Source organism: Talpa occidentalis, unplaced genomic scaffold (assembly GCF_014898055.3).
Source record: "Talpa occidentalis isolate TD23 unplaced genomic scaffold, MPIMG_talOcc4v2.1 talOcc4.16, whole genome shotgun sequence".
Lineage (NCBI taxonomy): Eukaryota > Metazoa > Chordata > Mammalia > Eulipotyphla > Talpidae > Talpa > Talpa occidentalis.
The window spans coordinates 45,684,565-45,707,010 of record NW_023601653.1 but is presented as its reverse complement, the minus strand read 5'-3'; the positions used below and the strand labels follow the sequence as shown (position 1 = coordinate 45,707,010).

General features: G+C 40.4%; 1 long non-coding RNA gene across 1 annotated transcript in view; it reads left to right on the top strand.

The window, feature by feature from the left end:
* Positions 1-22,446, top strand: part of LOC119248301 (uncharacterized) — a 47,511-nt gene that overhangs the window by 12,922 nt on the left and 12,143 nt on the right. The gene's annotated exons all lie outside the window — the stretch shown is intronic.

The following is a 22,446-nucleotide window of genomic DNA, read 5'->3' as shown; positions in this document are numbered from 1 at the left end:
AGTTGCTGGAGAGGCTGCTTGGGCGAGCTTAAGAGCCAGCTTGAGAGAAGTTTGACTTAGTTTGGAAAGGCTTCCATCAGTTCAAGAGAGACTGCTTGGGAAAGCTGCAGTGAGCTGACAAGGTTTGATTCAGAGAGAAGGAAATTTGACTTCAGCCTCAGGAGACTGACTCTGGCTTCGGGGGAGACAGACTTTGGTTTCAGGAGAGATGCTGCTGGGGTGTATTCTCATCAGCACCCGTGACCACCCCAGCTGCTATGGGTTAGCTGGATCCTGGTCCACCTCTTACCTACATGCCCCTACTTCCAGGCTCTTATCACAGACTCTTTTGCATGAGCAGCTTTTGTTTTAGACTAATGGACACTGTGGACAATATCTGGAATCAGACAGCTGGCCACCTGCCCTAGGAACTTTCCTTATCCCAATCACCCTTTTTAAATATATCCTCTTGGTTATGTACCCTGAAATTGAGCTGTGTCTTGCAATGCAGAGAAGAGACCATAACTGAAATCCCCTCCTCTTGCATACTTCTATTTTTTTTTTAATTTTTAGTGGTTAAATACCATATTTTTTCTTATTTATTTTATTTACGTATTTTTTACATCATTCTTCCTTTTTGTATAATGCATGCTTTCTCCTCTCAAGTGTAGTCCCCGTAAAATTCCCGCCACCCATTCACCTGTGGGCCATCACCACAGTCCTTTGTGCTCTTCCCTCCCAGGTTTTGATCCCTCTTCCTCCCCTGCAGAATGTCTCTGGTTTATAGTTGACTGTTAATTGTGTTATTTATCATAATTATTTTTTTCCTGATTCCTTATTTGGTTCCCCTACATTCCTCCTACAAGTGAAACCATCCATTATTTTTCTTTTTCTTTCTGGCTTATTTCAGTGAGCATAATCCCTTCCAGCTCCATCCATGTTGCTGTGAATGGCATAAGTTTATCTTTTTTGATTGCTGAGTAATACTCCATTTTGCATATATGCCACATCTTCTTGATCCAGTCACCTATTTTGGGGCACTTGGTTTGCTTCCATATCTTACCTATTGTAAATAGTGCTACAATAAACATATGGGTGCAGGTATCCTTTTGAATTAATGTTTTTGTATCCTTTGGGTAGATCCCTAGGAGTAGAATTTCTGGGTCATATGGTAGCTCCATTTTTAGTAGTTTGAGGACCCTTCACACAGCTTTCCATAGTGGTTGGACCAGTTTGCTCTCCCACCAGCAGTGTAGGAGAGTTCCTTTTTCTCCACAAATGTCCTCGCCAACATTTGTTGTTTCCTGTTTGTTTGTTTTTTTAATATGTTCCATTCTCACTAGCCCTTTTGCATACTTTGATTTTGAAAACCACTCACTTAGAGCATAAGCTGATGATGATATTTAAATCTTTCAGAGTCCAGTCTTGTAAGGCATATTTCCAGTGCAATGTGAAGCTAGGAACCTCATAATTTCAGCTACTTACACAGCTTTTGTTGAAAATAATGAATTTCAATGGGTTTTTCTACTTTTGTCCAAAGATTTGGTTAATGTCAAGTTTTAGCCCCTTACCTTATGTAAAACAATTCATGATATTGGCCCAATTTAGCGGTCATGCTTTCCCCAAATCATGCAAGCCTTAGATAGTTGCCAATTACTGCAAGCAATATACAAAAGGGCCATGTTCAGTATAGGGAATAATGTGACTAGCTATGGAGTTTACTGAAAAAGGATTTTCTATAGCTTTAATGCAAACAGCCCTAAAATGTTCTTGTTTTGAACTGTGATTCAAGAGTCAATCTAATCCAATAGTCTAATTTTACAAATGATGAAAGTAAAAATCAGACACCAGAGTTCAGGTCACATGACACCCTCCCCTGCATTCTCTTCATGACTAAGAAGGTTCTCAAAAGAAAGTGCCTTATTAGTTTTCTCTTTCTTATTTATTACCTGATCCAAATTGGAGATGTTCAAAAATGTGTCCAGGAGTCCAGAAATATTTTAGACTTTTTCCTTCAAAAAATAAGTCAATTTTTTTTAGTTATATTCTTGAAACCCACCCAGAAGTCACAGGTGACATTTTATTAACACGGGATCAGAAGCATTGAAATAGTCTAGTGAAATGCCCACACATTGCAAAGCTAATCACAATCAGAAAATTATTATCTATTTTATCTGCGTTGGCAACATCTTTCCAAATGTAATAAACTAAGGTTCAGGTCTTAAAATAGGCAATAAAAATGATATTACAAAAGTGACTAAGGATAGGTGGAGTGCCATTAATTAAGTAATAATCCCTTTGAAATCAGTCATTACCAGCAGTTTTTTGCTATGGGCCATTAACACTCTAACTAGCAAGTCATTAATAGTGGTAATAACCAATTCTGAGGGGATTATTGCTCAAATAAACTATATATAATGATTTTTAAGCTTTATAAAAATTTTCACACTTTTATGTTAACCTTGGAATAATAAGTGAGTATGTACAGAATTAGGTGAGAATATTACAGGTTCATTTTTAAAACATATTCCTCTCAACTCCTATTTATTTTTCTATTGTGTCTTCTCATTTGAGGATGGTGCTTATGGAGGTGCATGTGGAGGTTTTTGCTAGCCGCTTTTTATACAATATCCATGAAGATTATTTGGTGGTTTGTAACTTCCCTCACTAATTTATTTATTTTTTATTTATGTATACAAGAACTGGGGTGGGGACCAGAGGTGGGGTGGTGAGAGGATTTACCAGAGACAGAGTGGGGAGCAGAACAGGCAGATCTACTGAAATACATTTCTTTTTTTTTTTAAGATTTATTTATTTATTTATTTATTTATTTATTTATTGCACTGGGTACAGTCAGAGCGCGGGAGGGTGAGAGAATTCACCAGAGACAGAGCAGAGAGCAGAACAGGCAGACTGATGAAGTACACTGCTGAGGGGAGCAGCAGGCAGCAGGAGAGGTCTGCGAGCCATGTGGAACCCTCCCCCTGCGGCCGGCGATGGAACTGGCACTGCAGAGGCTTCGGGCAGCCTGGCAACCCAGCATTCAACTGCTGCGCCACTGGGGAAGCCCTGAAATACATTTCTAAGGGGAGCAGTGGGCCAGACAGGAGAATCCAGCTGAGCCATATGTGGATCAGCTCCCTGGCCAGGGATTGAACTCAGGCTACATGGGTGAGAGCACTGAAATTTAACCCCTACACCACCAGAGAGGTCCTGCCCTCACTAAAATATTACCATTGACTTTATCTTTGAAAATCTAAGCCTATTTGAAATCATGACTTTGTTCAATTTCTTCTAGGTCACTTGGCTAAATTTTTTTAATGTTTTATTTCTTTACATCATTGTTCATTTTTAAACAATATTTGCTTCCCCCCCACCCCTCAGGTGTAGTCCCCATAGAATTTTCTTCACCAATGCACCCGTGCACCATCAGTGTACCATAACCTCAGTCCCCTGTGCTCCTCCCTTCCTCCCTCTGATCCCTCTCCCTCCTCCTCTCCTGCAGTATGTCTCTGGTTTATAATTGTCTGTTTTTGCTTTGTTGTGTTTTGTATTACCATTTTTCTACACTGATGTCTTATTTGGTTCCCCTATATTCCTGCTATAAGTGAAAACATCTGATATTTTCCTTTTTCCTTCTGACTTATTTCACTGCTTATTTCACAGCATAATTCCTTCTAGTTCCATCCACGTTGCTGTGAATGGCATGAGTTTATCTTTTTTGATTGCTGAATAATATTCCTTTGTGTATATATACCACATCCTCTTGATACAGTCACCTATTTTGGGGCATTTGGATTGTTTCCAGGTTTTACCTATTGTAAATAGTGCTGCAATAAACATAGGAATGCAGGTGTTCTTTTGAATTAATGTTCTTGTGTCCTTTGGGTAGATCCCTAGGAGTGGAATTGCTGGGTCATATGGTAGCTCCATTTTTAGTAGACTGAGGAAATTCCAGACAGTTTTCCACAGTGGTTAGATCAGTTTGCACTCCCACCAGCAATGTAGAAGAGTTCCTTTTTCATCACAACCTTGCCAACATTTGTTGTTACTAGTTTTTTTTGATATGTGCCATTCTTACTGGTGTAAGGTGGTATCTCAGTGTGGTTTTGATTTGCATTTCCCTGATGATAAGGGCTGTTGAACATTTTTTCATATGCCTGTTGACCATTTGCATTTCCTCTTTGAAGAAATGTCTTTTAAGTTCTTCTGCTAATTTTTATTTGCATGCTTATAACACTGAGTTTTTCCTTATGTATAGATAACCTCATAGCTGTTGTAGGTGCACATCCAAAACAGAAACGAATCCAATTTAGGGAAGAGGATGTGTGAAATCGTTCTTGGTTATTTGATTCATTCTGGTAACCGAGAGGTGAACACCCTGGTCCTGGCTCCTTCCTGTTTTGCCAGTTGACTGGACTCCAGTGGGGATTTGGTGGTAGCATTTATCAAAGTGGCATGGTCATTGTAACTTGTCCTGATTTTTCCTGCTTTCTGGACATGAGCAGAGATTTGTCAGATATATTGGACTCTCAGATATATTTGGTAACTTCACAACTTTTAGGTAATTTTACAAATTATTTAGCAATATTGGGTAATTTTACAAATTACTGAGCATAATAATATACCCCCTCTAAAAGAACTAACCAAGTAAGGAAAGATCATGAAAAATGAAAAGATCCTGGAAAGTAAAAATTAAAATTAAGTGGGAAGAAGAAAACCACTCTTCTTTGAAAGGGCTATAAAACCTTCTTCCTCAGAAAGAACAAAGAAGGAAGGAAGCATCGTGGTCTATGGTGGTGGAATATGGGTAATCAATGGTTGGAGCACTATGGTGGTAATAGCTGATGAAGGTACCCCAATATTACCTCAGTTCAAAATAATTAACTTTAAAAAATCTTGCTGAGAAACCATATTTACACATAAGAATAATTTATTAAGTATAGCTATGATTATGTTTTTTATGATATTCAAGAGGATACAGCCTGTGAAAGATATAAAATAGACAAGAACAAATCCAAGAATAAGACTGACAGTTTAAAATAGGGCCCCCCCTGGTGGTGCAGGGGTTAAAGTCTCAGTGTTATTAAGCTATTCACAGCCACTGAGGCATGAGTTAGATCTCCAGCCAGGGAGCTACCCACATGGCACAGAAGAACTCTCCTGTCTCATCTGCTGCTCCCCTCAGCAGTGGATTTCAGTCAGAATGCCTGTTCCCCACTCTGTCTCTGGTTAGTCCTCTTACCTCCCATATCTCCGGTCTACACACCAGTTCTTGTATGCATAAATAAATAAAATAAACCTTAAAAATAAAAAATAAAATAAAATCACAATAAATTAAGATGTGGTAAATTCACACAGTGGAGTACTTCTCAGCTATATACATTTAAAAAAAGATGAATTCTTGCAAGAAGATGGATAGAAATAGATGGGATGATGCTAAGTTAACTAAGTCATAGGAAAAAGACAAACAACAGATGATTTCACTCCTATGTGGAACATAGAGAAACAAAACAAAGAAATTGACAAAACCAAACCTCAAAACATGACTGTAGAATTGAGGCTACTAGAGGGCACTGAAAGATTGGGGTAGGGTCAGAGAGTGATGGGGGACAATGGTGCAGGGTAAAGGACTGTGGGTGCTTTGCTGGTGGGTATGATGTGGTAACTTATATCTGAGGAGTGTGAACCTATCCCCTTAAATCACATACAGTGTTACCTCAATAAAATAATAAAATTAAATAAAGCCACAATAAAATAAAAGTAAATTCATCATAGAAAAAGATTAACAAATAAATTAGAAGACAAACTTGATAAGTTTTTAGATAAACAGATGAAAATGATAAGACTAATAGATGCATAAAAATTGGAAAATTATATACATAACCAAATCTTATAATTTTTTTCTATGAAAAGGCATCTCATGGAATGGGAAAAATATTTATATACCATACATCTGACAAGGGGCTGATATCAAAGATCTACAATAAACTCATACAACTGAACAAAAATAAAACAAATAACCCAATCAAATAATAAGCAGAAGCACTAGATAAGCACTTCTCAAAAAAAAAAAAAAAAGACAAACAGATGGCCACAGACACATGAAAAATGTTTGTCATCACTTATCAGGGAAATGCAAATCAAAACCACAGTGAGACACCACCTCATAGCCGAAGAATGGCCCTTATCAAAAGGACCAGAAACAAGTGCCATTGAAGATGTGGAGAAAAAGTAACCCTTGTATACTCTCCGTGGGTCAGTACACTGGTCCAGCCCATAAACGGAAAACAGAATGGAGGTTTCTCAAAAGATTAAAAAATGTATCTGCCATATGACCCAGAAATTCCACTCCTAGGTATTCACAGAAACAAGAATTTGAAGGGACACTTGCACTCTGGTGTTCACTGCAACACTATTTACAATAGCCAAGCTATGGAAACAAACTACATGCCCCCAAAACAGATGAGTGGATCAAGAAGTGGTCTATACACACAATGGAACACTACTCAGCGATTACAAAAGATAAACTCACGCCATTTGCAGCAACTTGGGTGGAGCTGGAAAGGATGATGCTCAGTGAAATAAAGCAGAAGGAGAAAGAAAACTATTGAATGGTTCACTTATATAGACAATACAGAGAAACCAAACAAAGCATCCAATAAGGCAAATTAAAATCTGGCTTGTAGAACTTAGCTACAGAAGAGAAGGGAGCAGGAAGGGGAAGGGCAAAGTCGGGAAGGAGCACCATGGACGATGGCGGTGGACCACGGTGCTTAGGAGGTGGGTGCTCTGAGGCAACAATACTTAAAGGTGGAATCCTACACTTCTAAATACAAACAACAATGCAAATCAACATTACTTCAATAAAAATTATAAAAAATAAATGAATTTAGGTTTTAAAACTAGGAAACATCTGATAGAGGGCTAATGGTTTAATTTTAAGTAACTCATAGCAAACAATAAACATTGGTTCCTTTAGGTTAGTGGACAGCAAGTGATTCAGAAAATGACAAAGATGTTGGACAATAATTGCCTTCATAAGTAATCAGACATACAAACTAAATTAAAACAAATATAATTTTCACTATCAAATTAGAAAAATACTGCATTTGGCTGTTGTGCTCAGCTGGAGGAATAAAAGGAACCAGCTCACTTTACATAAGGTTATTTGGAAATTCAGGAATAGAGCAATGTAATTTGCGATCTGGGAATTTAAAATCTCTATAAAAGTAATATAAAAGGATTAACACTCCTGCTGAGAGGGAGACACTGTGGACCTGGTCTGGAGCTGGTGACTGCTCTGACCAGTTAAGTGTAGAAGAAGCGATGCTTTGCATAGAAAGCATCTTCCACCACCTGAGATACTCCCCCTGGGAATCTAGCTATGATGATGAGAGGAAGTCAAGCAGCCACATGGAAAATTCATGTTCTGGGCCTACCTGGTGGCACAAGGGGTTAAAACGTAACCTATGAAGCTATCTGAAGCCACTGCAGCACGAGTTCGATCCCCAGCCAGGAAGTTACCCACATGGCACAGCAGACCTCTCCTGACTCGCCTGCTGCTCCCCTCAGCAGTGTATTTCAGTCAGTCTGACTGTTCTGTTCCCCACTCTGTCTCTGGTGAATTCTCTCATCCCCCTCATCTGTACCCTGGCCTGTACCCCAGTTCTTGTAAGCATAAATAAATAAATCTTAAAAAAAAAAAAAGAAAAAGAAAATCCATGTTCTATCCATGGCCTGTATCCTCAGCTAATTTAGTCTCCCCAGTCTACCACCAGCCTCAGCCACCAGACATGGATGAAACCAAGTGGAGCAGAGATGAGCTTACCCAGATGAAGCCAATCCAAGCTTCAGATTCACCAGTAAGATAATGTTTTCTTCCCGTCCATACTACTTTAAGTGGGTTGGCTTAGAAGTCTCATCTCCAAAAAGGAATGTTTCCAACAGGGAATACAATGATCTCATTGAACTGGATATTTGCACTAGTATGGCCATTCTGCCTTCTCTATGCCACTAAACCAAGAGGCCAGAAAAGGAGGGCTATGATAAGAGAGTAAGCAATTTTTTTTTAATATTTATTTTTATACGTTCATGCACACCAGTGGAGGGTGGGGGGAGGATTCACCAGAGACGGAGTGGAGAGCAGAACAGGCAAATCTGCTGAAATACATGAGACAGGAGAGGTCTGCTGCGCCATGTGGTTCAGCTCCCTGGCTGGGGATCGAGCTCAGGCCACAGTGGCTGGCAATAACTTGATAGCACTGAGACTTTAGCCCCTGTGCCACCAGGAAGGCCCCGAAGTAAGTAATTTTTATTAGCAAGGGGAAATTGGATTGCTTCTTCCACACTGTGGGTAAGATAAACTATATATTCTCTGGGACAACTCTTAGTGCTTACTGAATAATGTTCAGGACTATTATAAGTGTTCACAAGCTCCCAAAGTAATATGCCAAGTCTTTGGTCAAAAACAAAAACAAAAGGGGCCTCCCCTGGTGGCTCAGGTGATTGACCACAGCTCTCTGAAGCTGTCCACAGCCTCTGCAGTGCCGGTTTGATCCTGGCCGGGTGGCGAGGGTCCCACATGACATGGCAGGCCTCTCCTGTTGCACCCGCTGCTCCCCTCAGCAGTGTATTTCGTCAGTCTTCCTCTTCTGTTACCCGCCCTGTCTCTGGTAAGTCCTCTCACCCTCCTGCACATCTGGCCTGTACCTGGGTTCTTGTATAAATAAATAAATAAATATTAAAAAAAAAGAACAATCTCAGTCACCAACTTTAAACACAGAGCCAGGAACACAAGACAAAGCCATCGAGGTGCTAAAAGAGTGATACCCTCCAAGTCAGGAGGACATGCCTCTGAAACACAGAGTGTACAAGTCCAAGTAACAGGATAGGATGGGAGAAGGGAGAGGGGCCTTTGGATTTGTGATCTGTCACTATACACATGCATTTCTTCAGTTCTAATTCCAGTGATAGACACACTTAACCTTCTGAGTTAAAGTAGCTCAATATGATTTACCAAACCATCTAATGTACCATTATGCTCACATAAAAATTATTCGACATTTACACTTTCTTTATGAAGATGTTCAAATATTCAGAATCTGGTTTCTAAACAGGATTTCATTACTTTTTTTTTGGCATATAAGAACTGGGGTGTAGGCTAGAGGTTCGGGATGGCAGGGGGGTGGGGTGAGAGAATTCCCCAGAGAGAGAGTGGGGAGCAAAACAGGCAGATTGACTGAAATGCACTACTGAGGGGAGCAATGGGAGAAAAAGGAGAGGTCTGCTGTGCCATGTGGGTCAGCTCCCTCGCTGGGCTCGAACTCAAGCCTTAGCAGTGATAGTGCTGAGACTTAACCCCTAGACCACTTAACCCTGGGAGGCCCCAGGGTTTCATTACTAAAGAAAATAAACTTACATTTCTTGCAAGTTTTAGGAGTAGAAGGTGAGTAAATCTTTAAATATTTCCTCCATTTGAGCTCAGCATTCAAAATGATTTCCCAATATACTTGAGTGCATCATATTTAAAAATCAGTTGTGATATTTATATCTATTAAATAACAATAATAATTAAATCTTGTATTCTGAGCTACAAAATTTTGAAAAGCCAGTCAAAGCCATAGTTTAATACAGTATTGCTTAGAAATCCAGAGATAATATCATACCAAAAATCAAGGCTTTCAGAAATTTCAGACTTAAAAGTCACAGAATATTAAACTGAAATGTATCACTTATTTAAATTCCTTTAATGAAGATCCTTATATATCTCATCATCTATATTAGTCCCTGATGATTATACCCCAAGGATATAAAAAAGCCAAAATCACCAGAAAATATCTTAAAATGTACACTTGGCAGTCTTTACACTCTAAATTGGTTATGTGAAGGATGATTTAGAGAAAGGATGTTCCATTTTCTTCTTTGTAAATGAACTTTAAATTATTAGTCCATTTTCTGGACAATTTGAATTGGGTAAGTAGATACTTAGAAAGTTAGAACTGCCATGCTGGAATAATAATTGAAGATATTCAAAAATGGGGAGATTCAACATGGCATAAAACAACAGAGCTTTGGAAATTCGATGAGGTTAGAATAAAACCTCGAAAGTGAGATGTTAGAGAAATGAAGGACAAGAGAAACTCCTGGCTGAATATATGAATTCCCTTTGTCAGAATTTGTTTAAATACTTCCCTATAAATAAGAAAAGTGACTTAAAAATAAGAAATCTTGGGCTTCCCCTGGTGGCGCAGCGGTTGAGCGCTGGGCTGTGAAGCTGCCCGCAGCCTCTGCAGCACTGGTACAATCCCTGGCCACCGATGAGGGTTCTACATGGCGCACAGACCTCTCCTGTTGCACCCACTTCTCCCCTCAGCAGTGTATTTCGTCACTCTGCCTGTTCAGTTCCCTGCTCTGGCTCTGGTGAATCCTCTCACCCTCCCGCGCTTCTGACAGTACCCAGTGCTTGTATAAATAAATAAATAAATAAATAAATAAATAAATAAATAAATAAATAAATAAATATTTTTTAAAAAATTAGAAATCTTCTTAAGCTACATACGCAATCCAAAAAAAAAAAAAAAACCAAATATAAGTAGTATTTAAAAATATATTACGTAATCCATAGTTCTTTGAAAATGTAAACAAAAGAGAAACCTATAGCCAGACTCATTATTAAAATATGGAGAAAGCTCTAATAAATAGAATCAGAAGAGAAGTTTCGGGCCTCCCTGGTGGCGCAAGGGGTTAAGACACAACTTATAAAGCTGTCCGCAGCCACTGCAACACGAGTTCGATCTCCAGCCAGGGAGCTACCCACATGGCGTGGCAGACCTCTCCTGTCTCTCTGCTGCTCCCCTCAGCAGTGTATTTCAGTCAATCTGCCTGTTCTGTACCCCACTCTGCCTCTGGTGAATCCTCTCATCCCCCAGACTTCTGGCCTGCACCCCAGTTCTTGTATGCATAAATAAATCTTTTTTTAAAAAAGAGAGAGAAGTTTCAAGAAACATATCAGAAATAGAGGTTCTAAACTGATCCTAGAGGAAATTGACTACTTTTTGGAAGCATACAATCTTCCAAGTCTGAATTAGAAAGAGATGGAAAAGCTGATCAATCATAAGTCAAGAAATTGAAATAGTAATCAAATGTCTCCCCAAAATAGAAGTCCAGTACCAAGTTATTTGTTATGCTATGCTATACTATACTATTCTAATCTATACTATATTATATATCATTAATGGTCAAAGATGAACTAGCACCTATCCTTTTAAAACTCATCCAGAAAACTGAAGAAGAAGGAATGCTTCCAAACACATTTTATGTGGCCAAAATTACTCTGACAACAAAAGCAGATAATAACTTTACAAAGAAGGAAACTACAGACCAATATCGCTAATGAACATAGATACAAAAAATTCCCAACAAAATCTTAGCAAATTAAATTCCATAATACATTAAAAAGATCATACATCATGACCATGTGGGATTTGTTCCAGCAATGCTAAGATGGTTCAATACTTACAAATCAGTAAGTGTAATGCACCATACAAACAAGACCTTTTCCAGTTCATTCCAATAGTCTTCAGAAGATATTTGGAATTTTCTACCATGCACTGGATCCTATCATCCCCTGAATCCTGGGCTAAAATAAATAGAAAATATTCAAATGCCAAAGAATCATTGTCCTCTGGAATCCTCAAAATACCTCAGCCAGGCAGTCTTTCATGCCAATGAAAGGACAGTGACTTTTTTATCCTTTATTATTGGAGAAAAGAACCAGCATAGCCATCACACAGAATTTTTGGAAAATGTCAACTCTAAATCCTTGAGATATTTGGAGAACTTTTGTTCTATTCTCTTTTCCTTTTATGTGTACAACTACTGTGTAATCTGAGAGGTCAGGGGAACCAGACCACCATAATGCATAGAATGGCTCAACCCTTCCTCTCTGGATTACTAATAACTTGTTACTGGGCCCAGCCAGAGTCTTTCTTTCCCTAGGGTAATCTCAGTCCCTTTTTCAAATCTTCTTGCAAGCCATCACCCTAGCCCATTAGTGACACTTAGATATGCCAGACTCCTAAGAATTAATACACTAGTATTCAGGAAGAAATACCCCCCAAAACATTTCATGATATACTCCTGACTTTATAAAACTCAGAGCTTAAAGAACACTTCACACACTTCAACACTTTAAAAGACAGATATATGAAGCAGCTAGATCCACTGAACAAATGGGATGAAGACTCCAGGGCCCAGTACTTAGCAACTTTCGAACAATGGATATCAATCACTCTCCATGTGCCATATCTTTCTCCTGCTTGACACAGTATATGTCCAGAGTCCACACAATTCTTAGGACACCCACTGCAAATCTACAGTTTCTCTGCCACTAAAGAAAAATCATGTTAGAATGTTTTTTTTAATTTTTTATTTATATATATTTTACATCAATGTTCATTTTTAAATAATGTTTGTGTTCCCCCACACCCCTCAGGTTAGTCCCCATAGAATTTCCTCCACCAATTCACCCGTGCACCATCACCACAGTCCCCTGTGTTTCTCCCTCCCTCCCTCTGATCCCTCTGCCTCCTCCTCCCCTGCAAGATGTCTCTGGTTTATAATTGTCTGTTTGTTTTTGTTTTGTTTTGTTGTATTTTGTATTGTTATTTTTTCCCCTGATGTCTTATTTGGTCCCCCTATATTCTTCCTATAGGAAACTATCCAATATTTTTCTTTTTTCTTCTGACTTAATTCAGTGAGTATAATTCCTTCTAGCTCCATCCATGTTGCTGCGAACAGCATTAGTTTATCTTTTTTGATTGCTGAATAGTATTCCATTGTGTATATATACCACATCTTCTTGATTGCATAACATTCTAAAGTGTAAATGATGATTTATATAGATGCAATATTGATGGTATTGTAAAGCATTAAATTGAGAAATCATTGATAAGTTTCAGTTCCTCGTTACTAAGAAAGCATTGCTTGCAACCCACTGTACCCCCAGTTACTTTGGGGGAAACTGAGCTTGTCATACTCCTGTGACAGACTCCCTACCTGAATAAGACTCAATTCATCAAGATGTGTCAGGGTATAAAGGGCAAAGGCCCAAACTAACTTGGGGAGAGAGAGAAATTTATTGAAAACATCTGGGGGAATCTCACATGAATGAGGGAGAGGTAAAGCTGGAGCTCACAGACAAGTTGAAGGCTGTCTAGACTCTCCTTGTCTTTATCTTCCATACCTGCTTACTTCACACCTTGAAACTGCCTCCCTGAACATTGACAGGGTGGCCAACCCAGCTCCCCACTCCCCACTCTCCACAGACCCCTTTGGTTGTCACATGCAGATCCATAAAAGGATTAGGACAGACACTTTTGTTAGTTGCCTGCCCCAAAATCAAACAGCAAGGGCTATAGGGCCTGAGTCCCAGGGTCCAGCCACTCTTGCAAACCAGAGCCAATGCAAAGAAGGAAAAAGTATATCTATTACATAGATACATTTCTGTCTCTATTCAGCACGGTTTCTGTTCTGATTATGACATTTACAGAATGCAGGGGGTAAAACTAACAAAATAAGTCACAAAAGAAGCCAAAATCAGAGCATAAGGAGGACAGACCAATAAGTGGTTTGCTCCATTAAAATAGTCAGACTTAGGTTTAAATGAGAGTTGGGATTGAATATCACAGCAGTCTGGAGGTGAGTGAAAGGAAGCTGTTTGTGACAGCCTGATGGCTCTCCATGATAATTCACTGATCTCCATCTTTAATAATAACCAATAATAAGCACACTGCACGACTCACTTCTACTTCTAATATTATGGGTAAAATTGTGCTGCCGAATCAAATGCAATTACTGCTTAAGGCAGAATGGATGAAAACCCACAAGTCCTACACATTAAAAAGATTCAGTGGATGAAAGACCTAAAGAAGAAAGATGTAATAATGTTTTTTATGATTATGACTTCAATTGTTATTATTTTGTTTTGGGTTATTATAATTATTATTATGATAATTACTTTTTTATTGATACTTCTCCTTACGTTTATCTTGAGACGGAAACAATAACTGCCCAGCTCTTCTTGCAAAAGTGCCAAGGGAGTAGTTGGAAGTAATGATGAAAAAGTCTTTTTCTTTTATATTAGTCCTGCTAGAAAAGGGGTGGTTACTCTTTCTATAAAGGTAGCTTATGTTGCATAAAATATAGTCATACATTTTTTTCTAAAGCTGTTCATTCAAATCTGGAAGTGACTTCTTCCTTATGAAATGGCATACTTGAGTGATTATCAATCAAATCTTCTGAACTTCCCCTCCTCATATAATATGCAGAGTTAATAAAGAGGCATGGCCCCAGTTGCTGTACTGGGCCCCATCCTCCACCCGTCCTGGTTCCGGTGCCCTTGGTAACTCCATTGATTAAAGAGCTCACGTAGCAGAGGTCTATGTGATCGGTGTTTTTCAGGAAGAGAAGAACAGAGACTAATTGATCTTTTGTCCCTGAATAATACTGTTTGATGGAAATTTAATAGGAACTGGTAGATTTCAATATTGCCAGGAAGCCATAGAGAACTTGACATTTCAATTTGTTTCTGAATCATTCATATAGGAGAAAAGTCAGGAATATACATACGTTAATAAGCTTTCTGACAGAGCAATGAGGAGGAGAGAAGGAGAGAAAGAACTACATGGATCATTCATCCATAGAAGACTCAGAAAGAAATGAGTTTAGGCTGTGTGTAAAGATTTCTTCTCAGTTGCATTTACGAGCTGGGAATAAATAAGTGCATTCCTTTGGGGAATTATTCCACTGAGAATCTAAATTTAAGGTGATACAGACTTGCAAGATTTTTTTTTTAAGATTTATTTCTTTATTTATACAAGCACTGGGTACAGTCAGAAGCGCGGGAGGGTGAGAGAATTCACCAGAGCCAGAGCGGGGAGCAGAGTAGGCAGACTGACGAAGTACACTGTTGAGTGGAGCAGCGGGCGGCAGGAGAGGTCTGCGCACCATGTGGGACCCTCCTCCGGTGGCTGGGAAGCAGTCAGGGATCAAACCGGCGCTGCAGAGGCTTTGGGCAGCTTTGCAACCCAGCGCTCAACCGCTGCACCACCGGGGAGGCCCCAGACTTGCAAGATTTTAAGGGACTTGGGGAAGTTCCTTGCCCCCCACCCCAGCTATGCACAGTGGTGACTTAACATACGCTCTCTGGAGTATTTGTTCTCAAGTAGGATGGGGGGGAGTGAAAGTGAAAGGGAGAGAAGGTCATGCTTACTTATCAAGAATGACCTAGTCATAGAATCTCTTCCATCACACCATCCTAATACTTGACAAGTCTGACCACAGAGGATACTGACTACCACAAATCTGGGTCCCACAGAGGATACTCTTTGAAAATGATAGCTTCTAATCTAAATAAAGAAATAGATTTTTCCTAACTTACATTAGAGCATCCAGAGTCCTCAAACTAACCTTGATGACTGACTTATGTTATAAAGAAAATGCTTTAGAACTCTTGTTAAGGGGTGAAGAGTTAGAAAATTTATTTCAGTGAGTATTTTGCTTGCTAAAAAAAAAGTGCACCTTTTTCTCAAAAAAAATTGCTTGCAGGATAAGGGGGAAAAGATAACAATAGTAAATAAAAAAACAAAACTAGCAGGCAACCATAAATCAGAGAGCAGTGGAGAGGGAGGCAGAGGGATAAAACCAGGGGAGGGAAGAGCACAAGGGACTATGGTGATGGTGCACAGGTGAGGTGGGGGTGGGACTTTTAGGGGGCCTACACCTGAGAGGAGAAATCAAACATTGTACAAAAATGAACAATGATATAAAAAATATATATATACACATAAATATTTTAAAAAATTGAAAAATAATACAAAAAACCCTCTTGCATAAAGAAAGGTTTGCCAAATAAACATGCAAATACATGTTAAACTCAAAAAGACGAAAAATAATTGGACTGTACAACTATACCAGCATTTAAGATACTTCCATCATGGAAACTAATAAACTATTGATGCCACTTCCAGCCGTAGGTAGTCTCCCACCGGCGACAACCACCTGAGTTGTAATTAATCTTCATAATATCGCCCAGCTCCCTCTCCAACTAACAGATGAGCCTCTTCCAACACTCACACTTTCCCCACATTGGTTTGCTGTGGAAAGTAAGTTCTCACTTAGCATCATCAGTAGGTTCTTAAACTGCAACTTTAAGCAAAACAACATATGCCTTTGAATACATTTCACTCAACATCCCCTTGTTATAACAAAACAATATCATTCAAGGCCCTGCTATACTAAAGAACTGATTGAGGGTATCTCAAGTAACATTTCTTTCTGTTTTGCCTTTTTGTCTGAATTAATATTAGCCAGGTGTGGTAGGCTAAGTAATGTTTATCACCTCCAGACATTTGTCACCCTAATCCCCAGGCCCTGTAAATATGTTTCCTTACCCAGCAAAATAATTGTGTAACAGGTGGCAACCCATGGCTGAAGCTGAAACACTGTTACAAGTGGTGCCCCCTGGAGGGGGTTGCTGGTAAAGATAGAGAGCCCCCCCAAAAATGCTGAAAGTGGGGTGGAGCTACAGATAAGTGATATAAGTGACTGCGCAAGGGGGCTCCTGGGCAGTCATCTTGGGATAGTCTATGTAATTTAGCATTTGGGGTTAGCAGATTTGGGCCCCCACAGAACCAATCTTTTAGAAGGCTGTTGTGGCCTGGCAGAGAAGGAGACCCGGAGCCAGGCATCTTACTGAGCTGCACCCTGGTGGAGAAGATAGAGGCCTGGGAGCCAGGAGTCTTGCTGAGGTGCAGCCTGGCGGAGAAGGCAAAGACCAGGAGTCAGGTGTCTTGGTAAGATGCGTGAGTGTGGCGACTTATCAGGTTCTTCGGCTGCTATTGTTTTGAGTGCCGCTTATCTGGTGCTGTGCTGGGGCATCACAGCAGCTCATGGAGCATCTCCTGTGGTGTTCTCTGCTATCTTCATGAGTCAGAACCTGGCCTATAGTTTGGCTGCTGCGTGTCCACAGCGGCAGGAAGACACTATCTTAACTGTTTTTATGCAGGATTGAGAAACACTGGACATGACTTTGGTGAGGTAAAGGCCATTACTGGCCTCAGTAACTCTTTGTTTTTCCCTGGTTTATTAAATAAATCCCTTTGTTGTTGTCCCCTGAGCCTGAGTAGTCTTGCAATTGTGCGCAGGTGAAAAACTCAGTGACTGGTAAACTAGTTGGGCAGTGTCTGTGGCCAGTTTAGTGCCCCTTGCTGCCCTGTATCAATCGTACAGATATGAATAAACTAGGCATCCTGAGATGGAGCCATTAGCCTGGATTATCCAAGTGGGCCTAATGATACAATTACAAATTCCTTCAAAAAGAGAAGCAGAAAGGGAAGGGCCCAGCAGAAGCGCCATATTTAACACAGGGAATTTTGCGTGTGTCCAGACCCCACCAAAGCTGTTGAGTGGAACTGAAAAACAGCTGTCCCCACAGTCAGAGGTGAGCTGAAGTCCCCACAGGCCAGGCCCTGACTGGCAATGAGTTAGAGCCCAGAGGGGGATCCAGCGATTTGGAGCCCAGTGGGGATCCAGCCACCACCAGGGCAGTCTGTGGGACCTCAAGAACCTCCTCTGGAATTAAACAAATAAAGAAGGAGGAGATTTTCAGGGACAGCGACCATTAACATATCCATAATACCACTGCCCTACTGGACTTCTGTAATAACAGTATTGGACTCAATTGGACCACCAGTTTCCGACATCCCAGAAAGAGCACACTAAAGAGATGCTGGCCAATACCAGTGACACAGTGTCCCAATGCATAGGACAAATTAGAAAACAAGCAGCAGGGAAAAGAAAAATTACAAGCAACCAAGCATGTCTCCAGGTAAAAGACACACCCCAAAAAGACAAACACCAGGCTGCAACACCAGTGACTTAGAGGAACTTATAAGTCTTGCCAATAGAGAATTTAAAATTGCCATGATTAAAAAACTGCAAGAAGTCGAAAATGATATGGGAAAAATAATCAATGATCAGAAGAATGAAATTGAGTCCCTAAAGAGGGAAGTGAAAGTAATGCAGGAGATCTAAGGATTAATGGAGGAGGTAAAGAACTCTGGGAAAAGCAATGAAAGCAGAATAGATGAAATGGAAGAACGAATAAGTACTCTTGAAGACACAGAAATAAAAAGAACCAAAACAGAAAAGGAAAGAGAAGTACGAATGAAAAAGAATGAAGAAAGACTTCAGGAACTATCTGACACATGAGGAAAGGAAATATAAGAGATATAGGAATCCCAGAAGGAGAAGAGAGGGACATAGAATAGAGAAAATATTCAACGAAATAATTGAAGAGAACTTCTCAAACATGAAGAAGGAGCTGAAAATAGACATACAAGAAGCAAAAAGAACACCAAACTTCCATGATAAAAGGAAAAATACAGCAAGACACCTAATAGTAAAGCTCCCACGAATCCAAGACAAGGAAAAAATAATGAAGCTGACAAGAGAGAAGAAACAGATAACATACAAAGGAAAACCAATCAGACTGACATCAGACTTCTCCAAGGAAACACTACGGGCAAGGAGAGTGGAGGGACATAGTCAAAAAACTCCAGAACAACAAATGCCAACCAAGAATACTCTATCCTGCAAAGCTTTCCTTCCTCTATAAAGAAATAATAAGGACATTCCCAGACAAATCTTCCTGGAATTTCATTACGACTCCACTCCAAAAAATACTACAAGGAGTCCTAAAACCAAAACCAACAGAGGGATGAATAAGAATGAAACAAGACAAAAAAATTTTTAATAAATAAACCACAGAAAAGACAAACAAAATGGCAAATACAGATGCTAACATATCAATATTAACTCTAAATGTAAACGGACTAAACTCTTCAATAAAAAGACAGAGTTGCAGCCTGGATTAAGAAACAAAACCCAATATTTTGCTGCCTCCAGGAAACACATTTAGCTACAAAAGATAAAAATAGACTCAAAGTTAAAGGATGGAAAACAATCCTACAAGCAAATGGACCAAAAAAGAAGGCAGGAACAGCTATGCTTATATCAGATAAAACAGATTTCAAACTCAAAAAGGCAAAAAGAGACCCAGACTGTCACTACATTCTGATCAAGGGGGAAATGCATCAAGAAGACATAATACTCATTAACATATACTCACCAAATGAAGGCGCACCAAAATATATTAGACAATTATTATCATCTCTGAAAACAGACATCAGAGAAACTACATATATAGTAGGAGACTTCAACTCACCACTATCAACAATGGATAGATCAACAAGAAAAAAAATAAGCTCTAAATAAGCATCTAGATGTCATAGGTTTAACAGGCATCTATAGAATGCTAAACCTAGAGGGCGGATCAACATGGCGGTGAGGAGACGCTGCGAGTAAGATCTCCCATTAAAAAAAGTTAATAGGGAGGAAAAGAGGCAGGTCCCAGTGAGAACTGGGACAGGGAAGATAAACAGACGACTCCAGCAAACTACCTGAAGAAGAAAGTGGCCATAAAAGAGGACTAGAAGGGAGGAAAGCGCAGAACCCTGCTCCCCTCCCCCACCCACAGAGTCAGCACTCTCCGACCAGCAGAGAGGAGGAAAACAACAAACTAAAATGACCAACAAGAACAAACGACGCAGCAAGCGGGACTGTGAGTGGAAAGGAACTATTGCAGCCACCACACCCCATGAACGGGAGCTGCGGAGAACCCTACAGGATTCGCCGCGGCAGTGAGCGAACGGCTCCGGGCGCCATTAGAGAACAAAGAGACTCTGGAGGAGACCTGCACACAGCCCCGGGCCGGCCGGTAAGCTTGCACGGAAAAGCGGCGCGCTTGGCGCACTTGAAAAGCAAACGCGGATTGGGATCACGGCTGCCAGGAGATCCCCGCGCCTGCGACCTAGGCTTGCGGGGAGACGCGCGGAGGCCCTCACTGGGGTGAAAGTCCCTCACGGAGTAAGCAGGAACCAGGCGCCCAGGCACGGGAGCGGGTGCAAAAGGCGCCATTCCCACGCCACTGAACTGGGCTACAGCCCGCGTCCTGGACCTGAGGGCTTTGGAACTGAGACCCGGGGCACGAAATTCTGGGCGTGGGTTCTCCATGACGGTGGGGCACAAGGCAGACACAGCACCCCAAAGCCGTTGAGGTTTACCCTACCATTCTCGCTCTCTGTTCCCTGTCCCACGGGGTGGGGGTGGGGCGAAAAACAGCACCCCCAAGGACAATAAGAGAGATCTCTGGCGCCACCTAACGACCAGGAAAAAAAAAGTCACTAACACCCCATAGAACAGGGAAATTTCTTAAGACTGCTTGAAAAGGGCAGAAGGCTCCCAGAGGAGACAGTGGCCAGATGGGAAGTTAGCCCACGCCAGGCCCCTTCCGACCAGCAGTCTGAGCCCACAGAGGGAACAGGCACCCACGGCCGGGGCAGACCGGGTGCGCAGAAGAGTGTGCCTGAGACCGGAAGCGCAGGGACTGCGTCCCGCGTCGCCATTTTAGAACAGGAACATTTCTTCAGTAAAGACTGCCTGAAACCCGCAGAAAGCTCCCTCAGAAGCCAGAGATGGCTCCTGGAGGAGCCAGAGGGGAGCCGAGAAGTTCACCCAAGATGCCGGCCAGTCCGAGCAACACAGTGTCCCAATGCATACGACAAATTAGAAAACAGACAGTAGGGAGTAGAAGAACCACACGCAACCTAACAACTCCTCAGGAAAAAACAACACCACAAAAAGAAAACCACCCCCCAGATTACAATGACAGTAACTTGGAAGAACTTCTGAGACTTCCAGAAAGAGAATTTAAAATTGCTGTGATTAAAAAACTGACAGAAGTCATAAAGGAAAACAATGATATGAGAAAAATAATCAACGATCAGAAGAATGAAATTGAGTCTATAAAGAGGGAAGCAAAAGAAACGCAGGAGATCAAAGAATTAATGGAGGAACTAAAGAACTCTGGGAAAAGCAAAGAAAGCAGAATAGATGAAATGGAAGAACAAATAAGTACTCTTGAAGACACAGAAATGAAAAGAACCAAAACAGAAAAGGAAAGAGAAGTACAAAGGAAAAAGAACGAAGAAAGACTTTGGAACTATCTGACTCCATGAGGAGAGGAAATATAAGAGTTATAGGAATTCCAGAAGGAGAGGAGAGAGATGTAGGAACAGAGAAAATATTCAAGGAGATAATTGAAGAGAACTTCCCAAATGTGAAGAAGGAGCTGAAAATTGATATACAAGAAGAAAGAAGAACACCAAACTTCCACGATGAAAGGAAAAATACAGCAAGACACATAATAGTAAAGCTCCCAAGAACCCAGGACAAGGAAAAAATAATGAAGCTGACAAGAGGGAAGAAACAGATAACATTCAAAGGAAAACCAATCAGGCTGACATCGGACTTCTCTGAAGAAACACTACGGGCAAGGAAAGAGTGGAAGGACATAGTCAACAGACTCCAAGAAAACAGATGCCAACCAAGAATACTCTATCCCGCAAAGCTCTCCTTCCTCTATGAAGAAAGAATAGGACCTTCCCAGACAAACAGAAACTCCGGAATTTCATAACGACTAAACCCCCACTCCAAAAAATACTACAAGGAATCCTAAAGCCAGAACCTCAGAGGAACAAATAACAACGAAAGAAGGCCAAAAAAAAAAAGTTATTAAAAGAATAAATAAATAAAATCAAAGGAAAGACAAACACAATGGCAAATACAGATGCTAACATATCAATATTAACTCTAAATGTAAATGGACTAAACTCTTCAATAAAAAGACACAGAGTTGCAGCCTGGATTAAGAAACAAAACCCAACCTTTTGCTGTCTCCAGGAAACACATTTAGCTACAAAAGATAAAAATAGGCTCAAAGTCAAAGGATGGAAAACAATCCTACAAGCAAATGGACCAAAAAAGAAAGCAGGAACAGCTATACTTATATCAGATAAAACAGACTTCAAACTCAAAAAAATAAAAAGAGACCCCAATGGCCACTACATTATGATCAAGGGGACAATACTTCAAGAAGAAATAACACTCATTAACATATTCACCAAACGAAGGAGCACCAAAATATATCAGACAACTGTTGTCCTCTCTGAAAACAGACATCAGAGAAAACACATACGTAGTGGGAGACTTCAACACACCATTATCAACAATGGATAGATCAACAAGACAAAAAATAAGTAAAGAAACTAAAGCTCTAAATAAGGACCTAGAGCATTTGGGCTTAACAGATATCTATAGAACACTAAACCCCAAAAAAACGGAGTACACATTTTTCTCAAGTGCACACGGATCATTCTCCAGGATCGATCACATACTGGGGCACAAGACAAACATCAACAGATACACCAAGATTGAAATCATACCAACCATCTTTTCTGACCATGAAGGCATTAAACTAGAAATAAACCATACAAAGAAGGCAAG